The sequence below is a fragment of the Python bivittatus genome, unplaced genomic scaffold (assembly GCF_059951505.1).
Source record: "Python bivittatus isolate LINGU-HERP-01145 unplaced genomic scaffold, Pbiv_v1 ctg000070_np1212, whole genome shotgun sequence".
Classification (NCBI taxonomy): domain Eukaryota; kingdom Metazoa; phylum Chordata; class Lepidosauria; order Squamata; family Pythonidae; genus Python; species Python bivittatus.
In genome coordinates this window covers 6342442-6364916 of record NW_028277034.1, presented here as the reverse complement: position 1 = coordinate 6364916, position 22475 = coordinate 6342442, and the positions used below count along the sequence as shown (strand labels likewise).

Sequence of the window (22475 nt, the reverse complement as noted above, 5' to 3'; positions counted from 1 at the left end):
TAATCTTTGATTATTTTCATCTTCATTAGCTTTGTGTTATTTCATGATTATTTAGTATTATGGAGGCACAAAGAGGAAGTATGTGTATGTTGGGGAGATGGAGCAGAAAATCTACAAACTAAGCAAACAAGCTACTGAGCACAAAACCTGCCCAGGGGGGCAGCCTAGAATTGTACTGAAGAAATGTGAAAGTATTTTTCACATCCACAAGTGTTGCAGGTAATTTAGATATGTCATATAAACCCCAATAAGGTAAATTGTTTGCTGTTTTGCCTGTAAATCTCATGAGAGCATGATTGTATTCTTGAACTGAGTTTCTGCAGGTCAATAAATATTTGACAATTATTCATGTTTCTGAGAAAAGCTTCTATTAAGCATGGATTATAGGATTACATAAGGTAGCCTCTTAAAACAGGTCAGAAGACCGAGTATCAAAATAGAATTTAATTAGCACTTCTTAATAAACTTTCACAGTGAAGGCGTGAGGGTTTTTTCCCCAACTAAAAGGAAGAACATGTTTGCTGAGGTCATGTAAGTCTATCAAAACTGGAAAAAAATTATCAATTAATTACTTGATAGTTCTCTCATCTAATTCAGGCACTGACCTGAAGCCAGATGATCACTTTCTATCTGCTCCTCAGCAGATATCATTTTAATCCTGTGTACTGAATAGGTAGAATTTAATGGCTCCTAGGGAAACATTATAATTCACGCTGTCAAGTCTGCTTGATGTACATGTGAAGATTGTCTTTGCTAAAAGGCTGGCTGCTTTTATTTTCTTTCTTTAATGCTGCCAGCCTTGCGTGTGTGTGCGCACACACACACACACACACACACACCCCAGTCTCACACTGTATATAAATGTCATATTTTCTGGCTGCTAGTCTTTGAATATACCCTAAAATCTTTCTAGCCTGGCCAGATTTAGTGTAAAAAATATCCTTCCAAAAGGAGTTTTTGATGCATCTCTGTTGGGATTGTAACACTAAATTATTCAAAACTCAAATCTCTGTGGAGCTACACATATCTGCACCTTTTGTGAACAATGAATTTATTCATGCATGTTTATAGCCAGAAACAGATACTTATTGAAAGTAATGGGCCTTACTTCTAAGTCCAAAAGTACAAGTTTACATTGTTACTTTGTTGTGCAATCAGACTGAAAATATATATCTAAATACACATCTATATATCCTGTATAATTCACATGTATTTAATGTTCCCCAGTAAAAAAAATAAATAAATCCCAATATAGTGATTAATTACTATAGTCCCTCTGAGCAACTGTTACTTTGTCCCTCATTAACTAATATGTCACCATGTTTAACTTTTTTTTTTTAAGTTTTGTCCCATTGCCAATTTAAAAAATTGCAAAATAATTCGTATCATGCCCTTAAATGCCATGTGCTTTGCAATAGTAATAGGTTTTTTTAACTTCTATACCACATGGTATTATTGGAAAAATGCATTATAATACTACCAAGTCCAGTTGGGCAAACTTAAATTTCCATATTTACTTATAGGAAGTTTCCATTTCTCCTAAATACTTATCTGTAAATTAGGGGGTAGTCTTGCATTTTTGCAGGAGGTGCATGCAGACCTGGTTACTGAAAAGCCTGAATGACTCTGAAAATCGGTCTGAATATCAGCTGTTACTTGGAATTGCTACTGAATTTAACTCTTCTTGAAGTGTCTAAGCAGAACTTCTCTTTCACTTGCTTCCTTTCTTTCCAAGTTATCTCTTCCTTTTGCTACATCTCCAACCAGCTTCCACTCCCCACACTAATAGAGAAGGGTATTGTTCTACTGTCAGAGCTTCCACTACTTAAAAAAATCTGTTCTTTGGTTTCTTCTTGGATTATGTATTTTCAAGGGGAGAGGGTTGCTGCAATCTTTAGCTGGGCAGAGGTGGGAAAGGCAGTGCATGGAGACCAGAATAATGGAGGAAAATATGAAAGAGAGGCTAGGAAGGATGGGTGGGGTGATGGGAAAGCACAAGGGAAAGTTGGAGGAAAACTAAAGGGCAAGGTAGCATTGGGGGGTATTGGGGAGAAACAGCATTTGAAGTGGCAAAAAAAAAAAAAAAAAAAAAAGCCAAGCTGAAAGACAACAAGGAAGATATTTGCAAAGGGGCAAAGCTAGGGAAACAAAAACAGAAAAGGGAAAACAGGTAGGAAAACACATCCATATAAGGCAGCATTTAGGAGCAGCAAAAATAGAATAAGAAGAACAGCAGCAGATAGGAGTGAAAGAAGAGAAGACTGAGAGACATGGGGTGAAGGGCAATGTGGGCTAACCCAACTGCCCATCAGGTCACACCTTTTTGTACTCCTCATTTAGGGAATACAAACTGATTATCCTTTTGGAAACACATACGTCTTCTTTGGAGTGCCAGGTATATTATCGTTTTCACATCTGTTGAAGGAAAACTTCAGCTGCTGATTTCTGCAGATCAAGGTGCTGTTAAGGCCAAGCCAGAAAAAGCCATACTGGTGAGTAACCCCAAGGCTTCTGTTTTCCTGCCTATTGTGAATCTCAACAATTTCTATCAGGAAAGGTATGAAATAGAAAACACACAGAAGAGAAGCTTGTGACAACTTAATGAATAAGAACATAAGGAACAGGGCTCCAAACGTGGAATGATGGAGGAGACAAGGAATCCAAGTTCAAGAGGGTTTGAGTTTGGCTTAGTTAAGCACATTGTGCTGGAGAGATGATGCAATGTGACTCCACAAGGCACTGTGTGTACATTCCTAACCTCAGTCACCTGTTTCAATAAGGGGAAGAGTCTTCTGAATGTGCATTGCATGTGTGCAGAAGCCTCACCTGGCTAGGCAAACTGCCACAGGAGGCCTCAGAAGTGAGCCCAAGTTAAGCAATGTGGCCCCTTTTCTTCTCTGTAAAAAAAAGAGGGTATATTATTTTAAGAAGGAGCTCTGAAGGGATGCTTCACATGAAACACTGTTGAAACACTGCCCTTTGAAACTGTGCCCAGTCCTAATGCACAATCATGAGATCACAAATCAGTAAAGCAAGGGATAAAATTGAGGAAACCTAAGACATAGAATAAACTTACATCAAGCTGTACAGAGCATAGAAAAGACAAGTGCCAAATTAAAGGAGAAGAGAATGAACAACTACCTGGGAAATTATGCTTTTGATTACATTAACCTTTCATCTGGAGCCCTTACTCTAATTCAGCATCATGCAGAACGATGTTATAGTTTCTGTAATGCTCTACCATTCAGTTAGAATATTTACAAATATAATAAATGGAAGCCATGTATACAGGCATTTTTCATGACATGGCCACCAAGCTACCCAAAACATTCAGAAAGGAGATGAAAACATTCATACCCCACACCAGTGGGGGCACGTTACTCAAGCTTATTTGAAAATAAGAATGTGACTGGATTGTGACTGATATTCTAAGTAGAATGTGGATACTATTTTTGCTTAACAAAGCAAACAATAGACAAATCCCTGTTGAATTCTCATCAAAAACGTTTTCTTCCCTTGCCTGAAAGGAATGTATTTCTTTCACCTGGGTTCGATATGAAGACACACACAAGAAAACATCCCTGTCCTATCAGTCAGGGAAACCTGTTTTTATAGCTCCCTCCCCCATGACATCTATGGTTTCTTCCCAGGAGCTGCAATAAACAGATAACATTTTAAAGCTAATGATTTTAAAAGAATAATTTTCAGTGGATATTTGCTCTTGCACACAAGAGCGTCACATAAAGGCGCAATGCCTCCTCTGACTTGCAACCATCTCCGCAGGTTGCTTTATAATACACCTAATTGGAAAGTATGCATGATCTGGCAGAAGTTTTTTAGGCAAGGAAATCAAAGTCTTTTCTGCTGCCAATGAGTGTTCATGCTCAACTTTAATCTTTCTACCTTCATTTGATACATCAGAGATCTAAGATATTTTATCCACCTACAGTTTTCAGCTATCAATAAAAAATATAATTGTCCTACAGGTTATATGAAAATTATCTTTGGTACTACTGATATGAGTAGAATTTTAGAAGGTTTATAAGATGGTTGCTTAATTATTTACCTATATATCTCTGTATAGAACAGAGATTCTTGCAATGTTCTCCAGGGGAAATTCCTGAACCCACTCAAAATACCTGTGTAACAATAACAACAATTCTTCTTTTTCTTTGTTCCCATCTGGGTTTGTTATCTCTATCATATTTCTTCTTTTTTGTTTTTGTGTGGTTTTCTTGTTTTTAACTACTTGTGAACTTTCCAGAGTCGCTGGGAGTCAGGCGACATGTAATTTAATAAATGAATGAATGAATGAATGAATGAATGAATGAATGAATGAATGAATGAAACAACACTGAAATCTTATAAAGGCACAAAGGTGCTTGTAGGAGAGGGAAGATATGCATGAGATTGTGCAGTGATGTAGAAGTTGTAATATGTGAATTAGAAAATCTATAAGCTTTATTATGTGAACTGAAATTTTGTATAGGCTGCAGCTGGCTATGCAAAAAAACGAGTTGTACAAGATCATTCTGAAAATGATGTAATAAAGAAGTCTAAATGGGAGAGATGGGTATTTCAAAACCTGACTTCCATGCAGTTACATTTTGCAGAAAGCTGGGCATGGCAGTTAGCCATATATTACTGGTGAACTTGGTGGTTAGGCTGGAAAGACTGCTGATGCCAAATGTGTGTGAGAGGGCCCAGCATTACCACAGTGCCACACAAATTGTATTTCAAAGAGAGCTGGTCTGATCCACACCTTAACTGAAATATACATAACGCATTTTGCTGGTGGCCTTAAAATATTCATGTTAAAATATCCTCTGAGGATTGCATACATTTAAATGTTTAGCTACTAAACATGGATTCATCTTGTTTCACATTCTAAGGCAGAAAGGTCATTCAAGTACACAGCTTGTGGTCTCAGGGGTTTGTATGTGGCATGCCATCCAAGGCACACAGCCTAAGAGATCCCTGCTTTTGTGCCCAATAAATAGCTATATTTTATGAAAGCCTTATCCCATGTGAAAGACGGTGGGGGTGAACTGCTGAAATAGGCCAATTCCAAGATGAAAGCATACATATATTTGCATATATGCATAAATTAATATTTGTGTGAAATATAGCAAGATGATCACTTGAAATTGTAATTGTAAATGTAATTGTAGTAATTTCTGTTATATTGATTGGGAAAATTATAAAAGTGTGTGTGTGTGTGTGTGTGTGTGTTTCTCTGTGTGTATACTTTAATTTGATTCCTTTGTATCATACAACCAAAAAACAAATGAACAAAAATCCATGCAAAACAGGGGGCATCCTTTCATTCCCCCCCCCTTTTTTTTAGTGCTGAAATATTTATACATGGCATTCACTAAACATACAGGCAGAAAAGGCAAAGCAAAACTATATGAGTTGCTTAAGACTGTAGCAAACTCTTCAGATAAATATTTTTAGAGAGGTTTTTCCAGCCACCTACACTTTTCTAGCCTCTTCAAATCAACAGAATCTATTATTTTCAAATATCACATGACCCCCAAAATGTGGATAGAAACCATAGTTGATGGCTTAGGAAGTGCTGTGCAAACCCAACTCATCAGGGCTGAGTATATAAAACACAAGTAAACAAACCATAGTGTAGTAAGCTGTGCAAAAAAGGGCTGAGAATCAAGAGTGATATGAAACGTAGTATAATTTCCATTGCTTCTGCCAGAGATTCAGGAACAGACAAATGAAGATGGTGCCACAAAGCTCCTAGTCCCTTCATAGGGCCCAAAAGTCTCTGGATTCCTTAACCAGGAGTTAGGATAATTAAGGTGTTTGCAATGCCTGCAATGTGGGCATGCTGTGACAATCTGGCTACTCTGCTTCAAAGGGATTATGAATCATTTTCTACAAATATAGAAGAGGCTTGTACTTTCCCACTGTAGGATATGATATTCAGAGAAATGCAACTGGACCATAAACACAGAACTGACAGACTTATCTAAAATGTCACCATCTGGAGAAGAATAGCCTCATAAGAGAAGGTTTGGACCTCTACCATAAAAAGACCCAAATGCTAAGTTGAAAATTTTCATGGGTCAGGAAACGAGCTATTATTAGAAGAACATACATGGCTGTGAATTGTGAAATGGAAGAGGAGAGAAAGAGAGAGAGAGGAACGGAAAGTTGGAATTACTTCTGCCGCATTTCATGTGTCGGAATTCTTTTAGGCAGATGCTTTCTTTTGGTAACACTGACAGATGGTTAAATTGGTATATGCTATGTGAAAACTGCTTGAAAAATTGCAACCCTAACGCTATGTGATTGACAATAAATGGGGGAGTGTAGTGACTTTAATGCAGTTTAAGAAAAAAACAAAAGACCTGCCAGTTAAAACTCTGAGCATGTCAGAGTGCTACGAATAGAACATCAATGGAATGTTTTTAATGTTTTCAAAATTTAAAACCCTGTGGTCTATAAATTACTGAGGTCCTGCTCTCAATCAACCCTATTTCCTAAAATGTCTGGATCTAGCCATCCATCACAAGTCCCAACCCAATACATCTTAATTTACTTTTTTTTTTTAAATCTGCACATTGAACCTGGGTTTTCAGTATAGTGCCTGTGAATTGCAATGAGCCTGTCACATTCCTGGGTACCTCAAGTCCCCCCCGCAAAAAAATCCAATTACTTCATTTAAAGAAACAAAAGAAGAAGAATGAGAAGCTCCCATCTTGCTAAGCAACAAAACCTCTATTTCCTACATTGCTTCTGTCCCTCATAATTATCCCAGATGCCTTTTTAAAAAATTAAATAGTGGGGTGCAGGCCAGTTATGGAATATGGTTATTTGGGGATTACTTACGTCCCTTTTGTTCATTGTTTTGTGAGAGTGCCCCTAACATGTTCCTAAAATATTGAAAGGACTTACTGGCCCCCAATATTGAGGATGCCTGATATTGAATCCAGCATATATTGAGACCTATCTTGTGCTAATGACTATTGAGTTTCTGAAAATATCTCAAACGTGCAGAGTTTTAGTTTCCAACATAAAGATATGCTATATAAATTGATTTAATTAAATAATAATAATAATAATAATAATAATAATAATAATAATAAAAAAGAGAACCAGGGAAGTGCCTTTCCACACTAAATTTTAATCCCGAGGGAACCTTCACTTACAATACTACCTCTAGGTTAATTAAGCTTGCTTTAGGATTTCATTCAGTCTGTTTTATGCTCTAAGGGATGGATGAGAACTTAGTGAATTTACAATTTGTATATCAAAATTCATATCTAAATACATGCAAAACTCTGCATTTTTGAGTAAGATGCATCAAAATATCTATTTGCAGAAAACCTTAATAATGAGATTTTGACTCTCTGCATTTATATGATGAAATCGCAGATTGACATGAAAATGGTATGCAACAGTCAAATAATGAATCCATATTTGGATTCTGTACCCATCTCTACGATAAAGCTGTCTAGGTCAATATGCCATGTATTTAAATATGTCCATTCTGACAAATTTCCAGAGAATTTTGAAAAGCCTAGAAAGAAGGAAAGCCCTCACTTTAAAAATAACGTTTTCATACTAACTTTTCCTAACATATATATCTTGAGCGAAACCTTTCCTAGTATATTCTTCATACATACACCATATGTAGAATTTTGGGTGATGTAACCTTTCTGTATGTCACTTTCCCAGATGGATGCTTCTTTTTACACAGTTGTTGAGCACACCAAAATTGGAAGCAGGCGCCACAGCTGCTGGGAGTTACTGGCCTGCGATCAGGCTGTGACAGCTTCCATTTTGGCAGAGCATGCGATGTGAAAAGAACCTGTGATGGGTTTCTTTTACATTCCTATTTAGTCAACAAGATCATTTTTCTGCTGGGCGATCAACATGGGAGGAAGATCTTACTATTTTCTGTGTTAGTGACATGCAGATAACCTGTGTGGCATCTACTAATCAGTGTAATGAGACTTACATCACTATTCTGTGCTGAACATGAAACATATGGATTATACCAGTGTCCATCCTGCAGCTATCCCACATGAACCAGACTGAGGGCAATTCTGCGCTGCAGCCTAAACTGCTTGTCTCCTGTGCTGCTTCTGGCTATTCCTGAAACCAACTGCAAACATTCCAGCTTGAATTGCTGCAGTTTGGGAATGGGGCTGGGTTGGTGTCAGTCTGGACTATGGCCACCACAGGATTTAATTGTCATTCCCATGCCAGGAAGGCAAATCTAATTGGTTGGCTCCTGTATGGACTAGTCTCTTAGTGAATGCCTTTTCTTTCTAGGGATTGTTCCCTCCTCCATTTTTTTCCTTTCTTTTCCAAGAATCTGCACTCACAGATGCCTTCACACCCTCTGCCCATATTCTCTCTGTTGACACTACTACACAGTTTTTCTTTCTCTCTCAGTCCCTCTTCCTTTCTTTTTTCTTTGGATCATCACTGCTGCAATGCTGTAATGATTAAAGCAAAGGGAACCGGTGGTTCTTTCATTCCTACATTCCACTGTAGGACCATGGTAATTTTCTAGATTGGGTGAGGGGAAAAGAAAGTAAATTTTGCAGTACTCTGGTCAAGGGTTGGTAAAACAAAGGTAATCCTATCTGGGCAGAAAGGATGCCCACTGGGTGAGGTGAGGTGAGGGTTGAACAATGAACCTCTAGAGTGAGTGGGAAAACATGGGGCAAGGCTTAATAGAGTACTTTGGTTCAACTGCAACACAGTTAAAAATGGCAGCTGTTGACCAGTGAAGAACATAGTAGCCTGGCATATTTAGTGCAATGACCAGCCACTGAAGTGGGAAGCAGTATGCCAGGAGTTGTACCCCTTTGGAACTAGGGTTGTCTCTAGATTAGAAGGAAGTGCCTCAGACCATCCACTCAAAAGTACTTGAGTTGGCTGAGGCCAGAAAATAGCTTAGCTTCAAAATGTGTAGGTGGGTGCATTTGTGATGGGCTGGAAATTGGTGGAAGATAAAGTCTTCCCTTCCTGCACTCAAAAAGTAGCAGGTGGCCTACACTAGTGATGAGGCCAAGCAGAAAGTGTGAATCTACCCTTAGTCCAGTTAAAAAACCAATATAGGTGTGATCTTTCTTATATGATGACAGAACTACTGTGTCCTTAAAGGCAGTGATGGGCATATTTAAAGAAAATTTTGAAGTGGGGAAAAGAAAGAAGAAAAATCCTATGTAAAGTAATTGCATCGTTTAATCTGCATCATAACATTTTCATTTGCACTGAAACATTTTATACTGCACATTAATCTATTCATTTTAACCCAATTTGCATAGGAATATTTGCAATGTGGCGTGGAAATCTTTCTACAGCAAAATCAATCAGTGGAAAATCTATCCCGTATCACTACTTATAGTAAGGGCTGAAAGACAAGAGCACTTAATGCAGAGGTTCTTGTATGGAATGAGAAAATCCTGAGAACTGGACTGATATTTTACTTTCAATGCATGATGGAGAAAAATGTTCAGTATTTATCCACTGTTCCACCATGTACCTAGAGTATCATCCAGGCATGTGCCTGAACTGATTTATCTTCAAATCTAAGTCCAATTGATATACACATGTAAGTTATATTGAGTTTTTACCAGAAAATGAATGTGCAGACTGTTATATGATACTTATTTCCATTTTCTTTGAATTATATTCTGCATCTGAGCTTTCTTGAACAGTACCTTCAAGTCAAAACAAGTCTTCTATAGCACTAAGGCAGGCAATGTGAAATATCATATTTTTTTTTAAACGGTAGCACAACCAAATGGGATTTCCAAGGGATGTGTCACACTCTTCAGAGAATAAAAAGTAAAAGATATACCAAACCTTGAAAAACCCATTCTGGAGTTGTAATGAGTAAAATAAAAAGCAGCCCCTGGGGATACAAAGTCGGTAATAATGAAATCTGACATAATATGTACTTGGAGTTTTATTCAGGTGCTTTCATTGTTCAGAAATTCATGATCATTACTTGAAGAAGAGTTTCAGATTTAGTTTGTAACATAGTATATTCACAATGGGAGGGATACAGTCTTTATTTTATTATTTTTCACCTTAAAAATCTTAAATTTTGCTTGGCTATGTTTTTACATCAAGAAGAAACTTATTGCATGTGGCACAAAATGTATTATTTCACAATATTGTGAGAGCATTTGAATAATACAGAAAGACTTCTTGAATTACCTGGAGAATTATACTCCTTTTCTATTAGCTAACCAGCTGTCCAACTGATAATAAAAGAATTGTGCAGATTATATTTTACATTGCCTTGCAGCTTGGTCTAATTTATATTTACTGAGAAATATTTTGTGTGAATTCACACTGGACTGGGCCACTGTTCTTCTGAATATTTCTATCAAATCTGTGATCAGAAAATTGAGTGGATGGTTTCTTCCTATTTTCCTAGGAAGAAGTAAAATTCTCTTTCTCAGAGGTAAGCTCCCTCATTTAACTGAGGCCTGGGAAGCCCAGGAAGCTGTGCTTCAGAGGAGAGATGGTTCTGCACAGATATCTCTTGGCCATGTTCCAGTAAAATAAATGCAGGAACACAATCTCCAGCCATGAAAACTTCTATGAAATCATCTTATCCTTTAAAAAAAAAAAGGTAGAGCAAAATTTTTCTCATCAAATTGAATGAGAACTGGTAGGAAAGAAATGCTAAATTTATCTTGCCTATTCCTATTTTATCCATAACTCTTGTGTCTTTTTCTATGTTAATCTACAATTTAAACAAGTGAGACAACAAGCAGATTTGTTTAAAAAATACTTTTTCTTGGAAATTGTACTGCTAGAATCCCTTTGGGATATTAAGGATATTTCACTCAAATAGGTAACTACTTTCTGGTCCACTATATAGCCCAACATGTGCAAATCATATCAATTCATCTTGGAGTTGTCAAACTCTTCACAAATTTCTGGTTCAATGAGTCTTATCCTAATGTAAATCTATTAAGATAATATCTATATTTCCTGTTTAAGCTGCTCCAGTCCTGTGCTCATGTCAGCTTGGCTTTATGAAAGCTTACTAAAATCCTGTTCAAACTAAAACACTTTGGTAACAGCCTGCAAGGTCTTCAGGCCAGACTTCAGGCTACCATCTCCTCCCATTTGACAATCCCTTTGCTGCTATGCCCACCCTCCAATCATTTTCTTTATTAAAAAAAATTCTCCTCTCACCCCTATGGGTGGTACATTGTCTTCTTCAATCTCGGGTCCTCTACCAGAGGCCTGAGAGTCTGAGGGTTCTGTGCAGTATCTGAGCTGTTCCTAGCACTGCCCTCTTCTGGACAGAGAGCTCTGATGTTGTTCCTGGGATCTGTGGGAGCCACTCTCCCAGCTGAGGAGTCAAAACCCCAAGTGCTCCTACCACCACTGGGACCACTTTGGCCTTTACTTTCCACTACATACATACATACATACATACATACATACATACATACACGCACATGCACACACATGCACACACACACACACTATATATATACACACACGCACACACACACACACACACTTTGGCCTCTATCTATCTATCTATCTATCTATCTATCTATCTATCTATCTATCGATCTATCGATCTATCGATACACACACACAGAGACATTTTAAAATAAACATTTTTTAGCATTTCATTGGTTAATTGTAAATAACATCATATATTGTTTTAAAAAGAAATTAAAAATCAGTTTTAAGCTGTAAACAGACTATAGATCTGCACTGTATAACTCATACAGGAAAACATAGTAAATCCTATGAAACTGAAATATTAAGACCTTATGTAAAGAGAAACCCAAATTTTGGATTGATGCAAATCCATATATAAAATTGCAGTCTAGAAATGCTTTCCAACAATTTATCTTCTTTGTGAGATTAATTTTTAAGATACAAAATTATCTGGGGCATTGACACATACCCCACAACTTTGTTCACCAATATTCCATGGAGGAGATCATCATCATAGAATATACTTGGAGCAACTAGCATATACAGACCATAGTCTGTATCCTTGCAGCAATTAGCATATACAGACTGTAGTCAGAAAAATTACAGGGAATCTATGGTTTAGTAAAGTTTAATCACAATATTGCAGATTAATAAGGAAATTCAATTTTTAAAATTTGTTCCATTTTAATATGGATCATTTTCCAGAAATGTTGAGCTTTTGAGCGTTGCCATCAAATATGGAAGAATGATCTGACTCAATCATTACATTTCTAACAAATTTTAGAAAATGAACTCTCTTTTAGCAACTAAAGCAATATGCTGAAAATAAAACATCTCATATCAGTTTTCTCTGGTCATGAAATTCTGTATAAATTTACATTGAAATCCCCATTATTGCATATCAATTACTGCATCTAAATTCTGAACCCATTTAATCATATAATCTTTAACTTGTTCAGTTTCTGAGTCATATTTCACCAACATTTTGTAAATAAGATCCCCAGATGCACCGAGTTTCATGCTATAAGATTCTCAAATTCAATCAAACCTTTGGATATTCCATCTTGTTTGTGCAGTTCTTTTAATATTATATTACTCATTTGAAGATATCAGAACCAATCAGATAAATGAGGCCACTGAACAAATCTTGTAATCTGTACAATTTATTATCTCTCTACTGTGCAACTTTCTTTGTTCTTTCCTCTTTATACAAATAAAGATCTAAGAACAATGCAAGAGGGGATACATTTGCACTGATATTTTTTCTGTATTTATTCCCGACTTTAAATATACCGCTTATTATTGCATGATCTCTTATAAACTGCTTATCTCTATTTGTATCAATCCAGAAATATTTATGCAGACCATCTGAACATCCTGCCCTCTCCTTAGAGACAGCTAAGCCATAAGAAGACATGATCCTGTCTGTAATCCAATTTAGGCAGCTAGCTTGAAAAAACAATTTAAGGATTGGAGCTGCCAGCGTGCCTCATTCTTTTGAATCCTGTAGAATCTTGAGTTCAATCCTTGTGTTTTTATTAGATGCCAGTCACTTAATACCTTGTTTTCAAAATTTATTGGAATCATTTGGAACAAAAAATTAAATCTTGGTAGAAGATTCATTCTAACAGCTTCAATTCTTCCTAACCAGACAATTTCAACTTTCTCCATCTTAAATGTCTACCATTATATTTTCCAAATCTGTGAATAGTTATTTTCAAAGAGATATTTATTATTTCTTGTCAAATACGTTCCCTGATATTTAACCTTGCTCTTTGCTTGATCTCTAGTCCTCATTCCAGATTGTCCTTTGATTCAGATTATTCCTTCATCCTGGCTTTGTTGTCTACCTAAGGACGAGACATTTAGACCAACCTGAGTTGATTATAAAAAGCAAATAATTGATCTGACATTGTTTATGCTTGAATATATCCTGCATGGTATGCGACCTGCACAGAGCTGTTCCTTCATCTTTATGAATCTAACATTCATTGGATTAGGTGAGAAAAAGGATTAATAATTTTCTTCTCAGTATACTCATTAATTGATGTAGCAGATCTACTAGGTCAGAAGTTTTATTTTAATTAGGCCAAATCAAGTGAAACACAAAGACATGTAGGTCATCTTATTGACATCTTCAGGATCATAGATTATTCCTGGAAAAAACATGTAATTTAGAACTTTCTAAAATATCTCAACTTCATTTCAGTTCTGACAGATTTAGCTAAAGCAATTGTAATATTTAGCTGATATTTTCCTGATAAACACCAATATTCCCTGGATAGAAATGCTAGTCTTCTTTTACTTCTATTGTCTGCCTTTCAATGGTCTAGAATTGATTTTCTTTAATCACATCTTTATGAAAAGAGGTATTTTAACTTCAGTTCTAAGAAATAGCAGTATGAGTCACTGCATGCTACAAATGTAAGATTTTTCCAAATTGTTGCTAAGTGGCAAAAGTCCTTTAGGAATTTTTCTTCACAAAATAAATACTTTTTTAATATGGGGGAATCAATAATGCACTATACATAAACCTGCAAGGATACTTTTGGGTGTCATCACTGTAAGAAGGAAACCATGAAATGTATTGTCGAAGGCTTTCACGGCCGGCATACGATGGCTGGTGTGGGTCTTCCGGGCTGTGTGGCCGTGTTCTTGAAGTTTTGTTTCCTAATGTTTCGCCAGCACCTGTGACCGGCATCTTCAGAGTGCAGGAGCACAGACAGGAGCAGTTCTCTCTGTGCCCAGGGTGATGTGACCCTTCTGTGGGTATTTATAGAGATCTGAGGGGGATTAGGCAATAGAAGAAAAAACCCTGCCTAATCCCCAGGAAGATGCACACAGAATCTGACACCAAAACAAGCAGCCACTCAGTAACTCAACCCCCCCACACACACACCCAATCCCCCCTTTCCCCTCCCCCCCCAGATCTCTATAAATACCCACAGAAGGGTCACATCACCCTGGGCACAGAGAGAACTGCTCCTGTCTGTGCTCCTGCACTCTGAAGATGCCAGTCACAGGTGCTGGCGAAACGTTAGGAAACAAAACTTCAAGAACACAGCCACACAGCCCAGAAGACCCACACCAGCCATCGAAACCATGAAAGTTAGAAAAGAAGAGTAAGAAGACAAGCATTGACTAATTGAAATACAGTGGACACACTGCAAACAAGGAAATAATATTTCTTCCAAAAGATGGATCATATGAATGTTATATTGAAATAAAAATGCAGTATTTGTTCAATGTAGGTTTTATATGTGTATTACAACCTGTATTGCTTCTATTGCAGGTTACAGCAATTTCATTAGCAGGAGATCTATTACTACCTCCAGAGGCCTCACATTCTAAGTAATTAATATAAAGAATTGAAAGATCATAAAAATGGCTGAAAAATTTAGCATTGCCTTTACGGCAGGGTAAATTTTCATAAATGATTCCATGGGAAGTAAGCACTTTATCTGGACATAGGATCCTCAACTAGATGGTGTGTTGACTATGTTTACTGGATTACAAAATAACAAACAGGAAATAGTTTTGCCTTGTATGCCTTGTCTGCTGGAAATAAAAATTTCACAGCTGCATTCTTGGTTTCATTGAACAGATTTGAGAACCTATAATAAACTGGCTCTGTGCAGCTTTAGCCTGTTTGGCTGATAATGATGTAGAAATCACCAGACTTTCTAAATTATGCAAATAGATCTCAGGTAGTGGTATTGGCAGTGATGGCAGGCCTTTCTCTTACTTCCAGTTATCTGAAGGTCCTCTTTGCCAACCCCTCATGAGGTAGGTCTCCTTCAGAAGAAGATTGTAATGTTGATATACCAAGGAATAACAAACTACAGTGGCTTTATTGGCACAATATATGAATTATGATTAATTCAAATTAGTTAAATGAAAGAATGAATTAAATGAATTAAAAAACAACTAAACCACATCATCTCTTAGTGTGCTAGGTGAACATGTAATATTCAGTTATAGTGTGATTTATTTTGCTAGCTTGTGGTATGGATGCAGTATTGCAGTTTGTTAACCATGCCTTGTGATTAGGGTATCTTATGAACAGGACCAATGTATCCAGAAAACGGGTACACTTTACCATCACCTCAGACAAATAATAAGCAGGAGGAAGATGAAGAGGATAAAAGTTTGTGATTGACATTTATAGCTTCTAATCAGCTTGAAAAGTAGCTTGGTATAGTGGTTAAGGTGCTGGACTAAAGACCAGGAGATTGTGAGTTCTAGTCGTCCCTTTGGCATGAAAGCCAGTTGGGTAAATTTGAGCTAGTCACCCTCTCTATACTTTTGACTCTATCTCCCTTTTCCCCCTGCAGTATGCAATCCCTGAAACAATTTAGAAGACTAGCATGATCCTTTATCTCCCCAAAAGCTAGTCACCTCATTATATCAATTAAAAAATACACACAGATCTAAACCCACACCCACTTTCTTGCTGTGACTCAAACAAACATACAACCAACCAAAAAATCTTGCAGATTTTTTTTTCACATTCCAATCTAAAATTAACACATTTTAAGGTTTGAAATGAGAGGCAACATGTTTGTGTACAAATCCAATATACATTGGTTCCTACACGCTTTTTTACTTCTGTAACTACAAATTAGGAACCCTGAAAATAGGAAAGCAGAGAAGAGAGAAAAGACTAAACAACGTTCCCCTCTGTCTATTAAAAATGGACCCTTCCTTGTTTAATGTTGCTACTTCCTAAAAGCAGCATCTTGGAGCTTAAATAGGCATGTCATTTGGATCTTAAGGAACTGTCAGCAGCTGGGAAATGGCATTCTGAATTCCTAGGGACTTTCAGTGCTCTTTCAGGATATAGTTCAATTCCGCAATCTTTCAATTTTAGTATCATTAGGAGACCTATTCTATTTCCTGAGGCCCTGTAGCCTCTTCATGATGTTTTTGTCTTCTCTCTGTGTATTAGTTAATAACCGCCACTACCAAAATGCAACATCAGTACCAATGGAAGCTAGCACAATAGCGTTATAGAGATAGATTGGACTTTTTTCGTAGACATGGCCCCATTAGCATCAGGCTGCTAGCTACTCTCATGATTATCAAATGATTTTTCATTTTAATACTTTCCCGCATAAAGCTTATTATATGAACAATGATGTGAGTCATGAACATCCAACATTTCCAGCCAGACAGTTGCTGAATCAATATCATTTATCTGATTCTGATTGCTCTGTTTTCTCAGTAGACATTTAGAACTCAGTCTTCAAACCAATCTTGAAATGCCAAGTTTCTGATAATTAGAAACAATTCATCTTAATTAGCATGGGGATCTGTTGTAACAAGAAATAAATTATTTCAGCACAAAAAAAGCAAGTTCTGTGAAATGTTAATGCTGATTTAAAACAAATGGCAAGGGAGAAATGGAAAGGTTAGGGAGATGAACCTTTGCTGCTTGGGTTGTCTCAAACCATCCAAAATATTGCATATACTATGTTCTTTCTAGATCATTGTTGTGCCTTCCTTGCAGAACATGTCTGAATACCTCATTGTTTATTTATTTGTAATAAACAAAAAGTTGACATTCAAAGATTGATATGTTTCCTATTTGCGATATGTTGTCTTGTTCCTTTCACAATTGATGATTGTCCTCTGTCAGTGGCTCACATGCACAGAATTAATATGTATGGGGGGAGGGCCCAGAATATGGATAAGCACACAATCCCTTCACTCCAGTGGCTTGAAAAGTTCATCACATGTTGAGTGTGGAGATTAATAATAATAATAATAATAATAATAATAATAATAATAGCAATAAATAGTAATAAATAAATAATAGTAATAAACACATAATAAATAAACTTACATCCTGAGATGATACTTTGAACAATAAACAGATTCAGCTGTAATGGTACATGGGAACAACCTTGGGAGACAGGAAGGAGAGCCGCAGAATGGACAACCAGCATGTAAAAGATGTCTCAGCCCACAGAAGGGGGGATGGTGTGGGAAACATTTCAGAAGAGTATCTCCCTAGTTTTCCAGAGGGAGTAAAAGGAAAGGAGGGCAGAAATACTTTCCTTGCAAGATTCTGTTAATGTAACCTGGTTACATCACTCCTGGCCAGCACTCTGGACTACCTCACAGAGCTAATATCTTATCTGGAGTGAATGTACCAGGTATTGTGGAATATACATTAAGGTTCTATTTCATATGAAACTTCAGAGCACATGGCTTCAGCATTTTGCATGGAGAAATGCTACAAACATATATATGCCTTGAGGCTTACCGTAGGGTGTAGTCACAACCAAAGTTGTGGCTGTGGTCATAACTTAACCATTAGACATTCAAAGGAACCAGAACTGCTACTGCAGAATGGTGTAGCAGATAATGGATGAGCTAGGAACAGACAACCTCACTCTCTCATCCCAGCCTACTGAACAATGTTTTGGGGAGACATTGGAGCCAGAAGTCCTATATAAACCACCAGGATATAAATCTAAAAGATAAATAAATGTCTTTCCACAATTACAGACAAGCTTCAAGGAACTCTGCATGTTTTACATTGACCTTTATGCCTGCCATGGATTTGGAGGTCAAGCAGGGCTAGACCGTATGCTATCTTGTAAATTCAGTGTGTAGTCATTCATTTCTGTCCAGACTACCGTACGGCTGTAGGCTTCTGATCCCGAGTCTTGACCATGTGAGTGAAATAGCCTTAAATCTTTCCTCCGCCAGCCACTTAATTAGCAAAATTGTCTTGCTCCTGTTCCCCTAGAAAAACAAAACAAAGCAAAAAAAACCTGCCATCACTTTTTTTTTCGTTTTAAAAACCCCAGGCCTGTGGAGGGACAGAGAAAACTTTGTAAAATATATATTTTTTCACATTTATATTTTCACCTTTAGTGAGTGAAGAAGAAGACTGGAAAAGTATTTTGCTGTAGGCTATCTCTAGGCTGAGAAAAAAATATTTCGGTTAAAGCAATTTTAACCATCCCTTCTGTGGCTCAGAACTGTCTTCCACATTTTCTACAATCTTATAGTAGTGCCAATGTTTTTGTTGTTACACAGAGCTATATTTGATTGTTTTACACTCTCATAGAGCTAAAGAGTAGCCTAGTTAATAAAACCACAGGTTTTTCAAACTCCTTCAGGTTATATACCTGGGATTAAACTAAACTGTCAGTACGTCTTCTTAAAATAATTAGAGATACACCAAAAGATCTGGTGTAAAAAAATATTCCTAGAGAACATGTTGAGTAATTAATGATAATTACATGTAAACCTTGATGTTGAGGTAATTATTTTAATTCATCTAGGCTGCATAAACAACTAAAAGAACAGGAAATACCTTCACTTCAACTGACAAATTGCATGGATCCGGTCAAATATCCTAAAAGCAATGTTTTATCTTGCTGCCAAGTCCAACCTGATATAATTGTTGCACAATTACTATATTACGGAAGATGTAAATTCCTGCTTTATTATTTTTTTTAAACCAGCCTACAAGAGAAATACTGAAAGATACTTTAAAGGTAGAGTTAAGCATTTTGGTTTCAAAAGGAACAGATCAATGTAATACTGCATATTCAGTAAATCAAATATATTAAACTAGACTAGTGAGATGGATAGTTCAAATATATATAAAACAGGTAAGCAGAATTTATTCATTTCTGGGATTCCATTCTGTTTCTTGGGCATGCAGGAAAATGGTTCCAGTCTATAAGCCCATACAACATTCTTTTATTATTTTCATGTGGGAGGAAACCTGAATGTCTTTCTTGTTCTGCCTGCTGCAATACTCAGATTTTGTAGGATATTTTGGCTGAGTGAAGAGACAGGAGTGTTCTGGGACTGCAAAAGGAATCACTTCATAATAGGACTATTATTGATAAAAATCATAGTCTCGTCTCTTTCATTTTAGCGAAAATCCAAAAGGGCATGGACCAGTTTTCCATATGCGCAAGGGTTCTCTCCATACTGCTCTGCATCCCATCTGTGACATCTGCCTAAACACAATTTCCTAGCTCTGCTGCTTGTTGAATCAGATCAAGACTTCCAGACGCTCTGAAATATTTATCCCTTCCCAATGTATTTTCTTGCAGAATTTTCTAATGCTGTATATTTGGCACCTTCTTGCCAAGTTTAAGATAATCGAGATTACTTTCTTGCACTGGTTAAATCAGATTTCATTAATTCAAAAATGTAGCAAAGTGTATAATGCCAGATTTGTACCGGACTAACATTAATCATAGACAAAATAATTATTTTGAAGTTTGGCTATGCTACTGAGAATACAAACGTAAGTGTTGTTGTTTCTGTTGGAAGCTACAGAAGAAGAAAGGATTAAACTGTAAGGACCTTCTGGGAAGAATTCAATATTTGAAGCTAAAAAATTTATTACATATTTGGGAATTCTAGAGAATTAACAATAAGAGGCTCAATGGCTTGGGATCAAGACATGTAGCCAGTTGTGGAATTTCACCTTTTGCTTATTGATTGATTATATATTAGTCTAGTAATGACCTGGAATTCACTAAACAAATGATAAGCATTAAAAACAGTAGCAACAATTAAACAAGAAAGAAGAGCCATGTACCACACACATATACACAGGATGAGTGTTGTACCCTTACTGGTTACTGACCATAATGATTATTATACAATGTCCAGTGTCATAAATGAGTGGTCATCCAATTATGCATAATATATAGATGAATAAACTTTGATACTTAAGACTGTGCAAACTGTGGAATCATTATGTCATTTAAAAAAGAATTCAAATTCACTTCCTCTGAAAAGCTCATTTTGAGTTCATAGAATTAAGTTAATACTTGATCAATTATAAGAGAGTATCTGTTGAATGATGAAATACTGCATATAAAGTGAAATAAAGTTATGAGAAAAGTTCCCATTATATTTTCAGGTACTGTCACAAACCCACAGAACCAAAATTTGCAAGAGAAAGTTTGAATTAGTCTTGAACATTAAACCATATTCGCTAGACATGAGTGAACTGGGGTGTGTGTGTGTGTGTGCGTGTGTGTGACTTTTTCCAGTTTGAAGTTCCATTTCTCCAATTCACATTTTTGTATGCAATTTTGCTTATCATAAACATTTTGAATACAATTTCATTTAACATAATAAGGGCCATTTATATACACATTTTGTTTGGAGAAATTCTGATAACTTTTACTTTTCAGATAGGGACTGAAAAGTAAACATCACATTTATATATTGCAATATATTTGCAATATATAAATGTGATATTATCAAATGGTAAAATGATCATAGAAACAAATTTATCTCTCGATTCCATTATTGATTCATGAAGGAAACTTCTCTAACTTTGTATGTAAATCCTTATGTTGGAAGAAACTCAGGATTAGGTATAATCCCATATGTGAAATTATAATGTAAGAATAAATTCCATGTTGAATTGAATTCTGTATTAGATCTAGTTTTCAAATACAAGGTTATTTTTTATTTTATTGTAAAAAAAATAATTGTCCACAATTTGCCATTTTTCTACAGAAGGAATTATATATGATTTCAATGAGAAGCCTAGATCATCCAGGCACTGTAAACCAGTGTGACATCCTTTGTGGGAATATGCGTTTTAGCAATATTTAATAAAAGAATGGCAGATTAGAAAGCAAATTCAACCTTTAGACAGTGTTTCATTTTCCCACTCCTGATGTAGAAAGACCTGAACTGGGAGACAGATTGATGATTTTACTTAGGGGTAAGTCATCTTCTTTCACTTTCTTCGTAAAACAGTCCTCTTATCAGCAGACCTGATGCCTAAACAGAGTAGAACTCAATATCAAATCTGTAAGCTAGCTGTTACTCAACTTATGGAAGAAACAATTTTACTAGTGTTAAAACTTTAGGTTCTCAATAATACATTGCAATGTAGGAAATGGTGTATAGAGAAGGTGGAAGCAAGGATGCTTTGCTTATTGTCTCCATACCTTTGATGTGTAGTGAATTACGTTGGTATAAACTAGTTTTAGTTATGTTTCCTTTTCTTTTTCTAATGTCATGCCTTTGATTCCCTTGCCTTCCTATTTCTTACTACTTTTCTGTGTTCTGCATAATATTTTTAATCAAAAAGGAATAGCATGGTTGTGTGTATGTAAGTATGTAGGTTCTAAATAAAGACATCAATGGCGAAAAAGAGTTTGATCATCATAAAATTCTTCACTGGCCCATTAGAAAAAGATAGGCAACTGCAATGGGACATCAACCTACCCTCCTGAATGTTCTAATCAATCTCCACCTTTGGTGGACAGAGCTAGGTGGGCCAGGGAGATCATTCTGGATCTCATAATCTAGATTGGCACCTCTGTTTTGTTACAATCCCATGCTATTGCTATTGCCAATGTTGAACTAAGATACCACTATATGATTGTATCGAGTTTTTGAATGTAGCAGTTGAAAATAAAACTGCCAGTGGTAATTGTTCTATTCCAAACTAACCCAAAAGGTATCTGCATAAAAATGATTAAATAATGCAGATGAACATAAATATAAAAATAAATAGAATAATGCAGTAACATTTCTCTTCTACAGTATGTGTATGTGTGTGTATATATACACACACACACACGTACATACATACATTTGTACAAAACACTAGAATTCAATTTTTTAAACAACATTTTTAATCATATGGAATCCAATCTTGCTTCTCTGCTGTTCCAAAGCTAAGAAGTGATGAATTTCATTCAGCCTGTCTTAAGAATCCTGATATGTATATGTCCTTCCAAGAATAGATAATATATTTTTTATGCAACAGTTCCTGGCCAAATATAAGTTCTTCAAAAACAGACAAATTCTAGACTTTGTGGATATAATTTAATGGTACATTAACATTTTTAAGTAAACTTCTTTTTGTGGAATAAGAATAAGATTGGTTGGCTATCTTTTGTTTTGCCAGTAAAATATCTTCAGACTTCCTTGGCATTTTTTAATCCAATTACTTTGTGCTCTCTTGTTTAAAATATTATATTGGGCTTCCAATCTACTTAAGCCTG

The 22475-nt window shown here is 36.2% G+C and overlaps 1 pseudogene; it reads right to left on the bottom strand.

Annotated features, from left to right (window-relative positions):
• Positions 1-22475, bottom strand: part of LOC148216831 (uncharacterized) — a 251190-nt pseudogene that overhangs the window by 6366 nt on the left and 222349 nt on the right.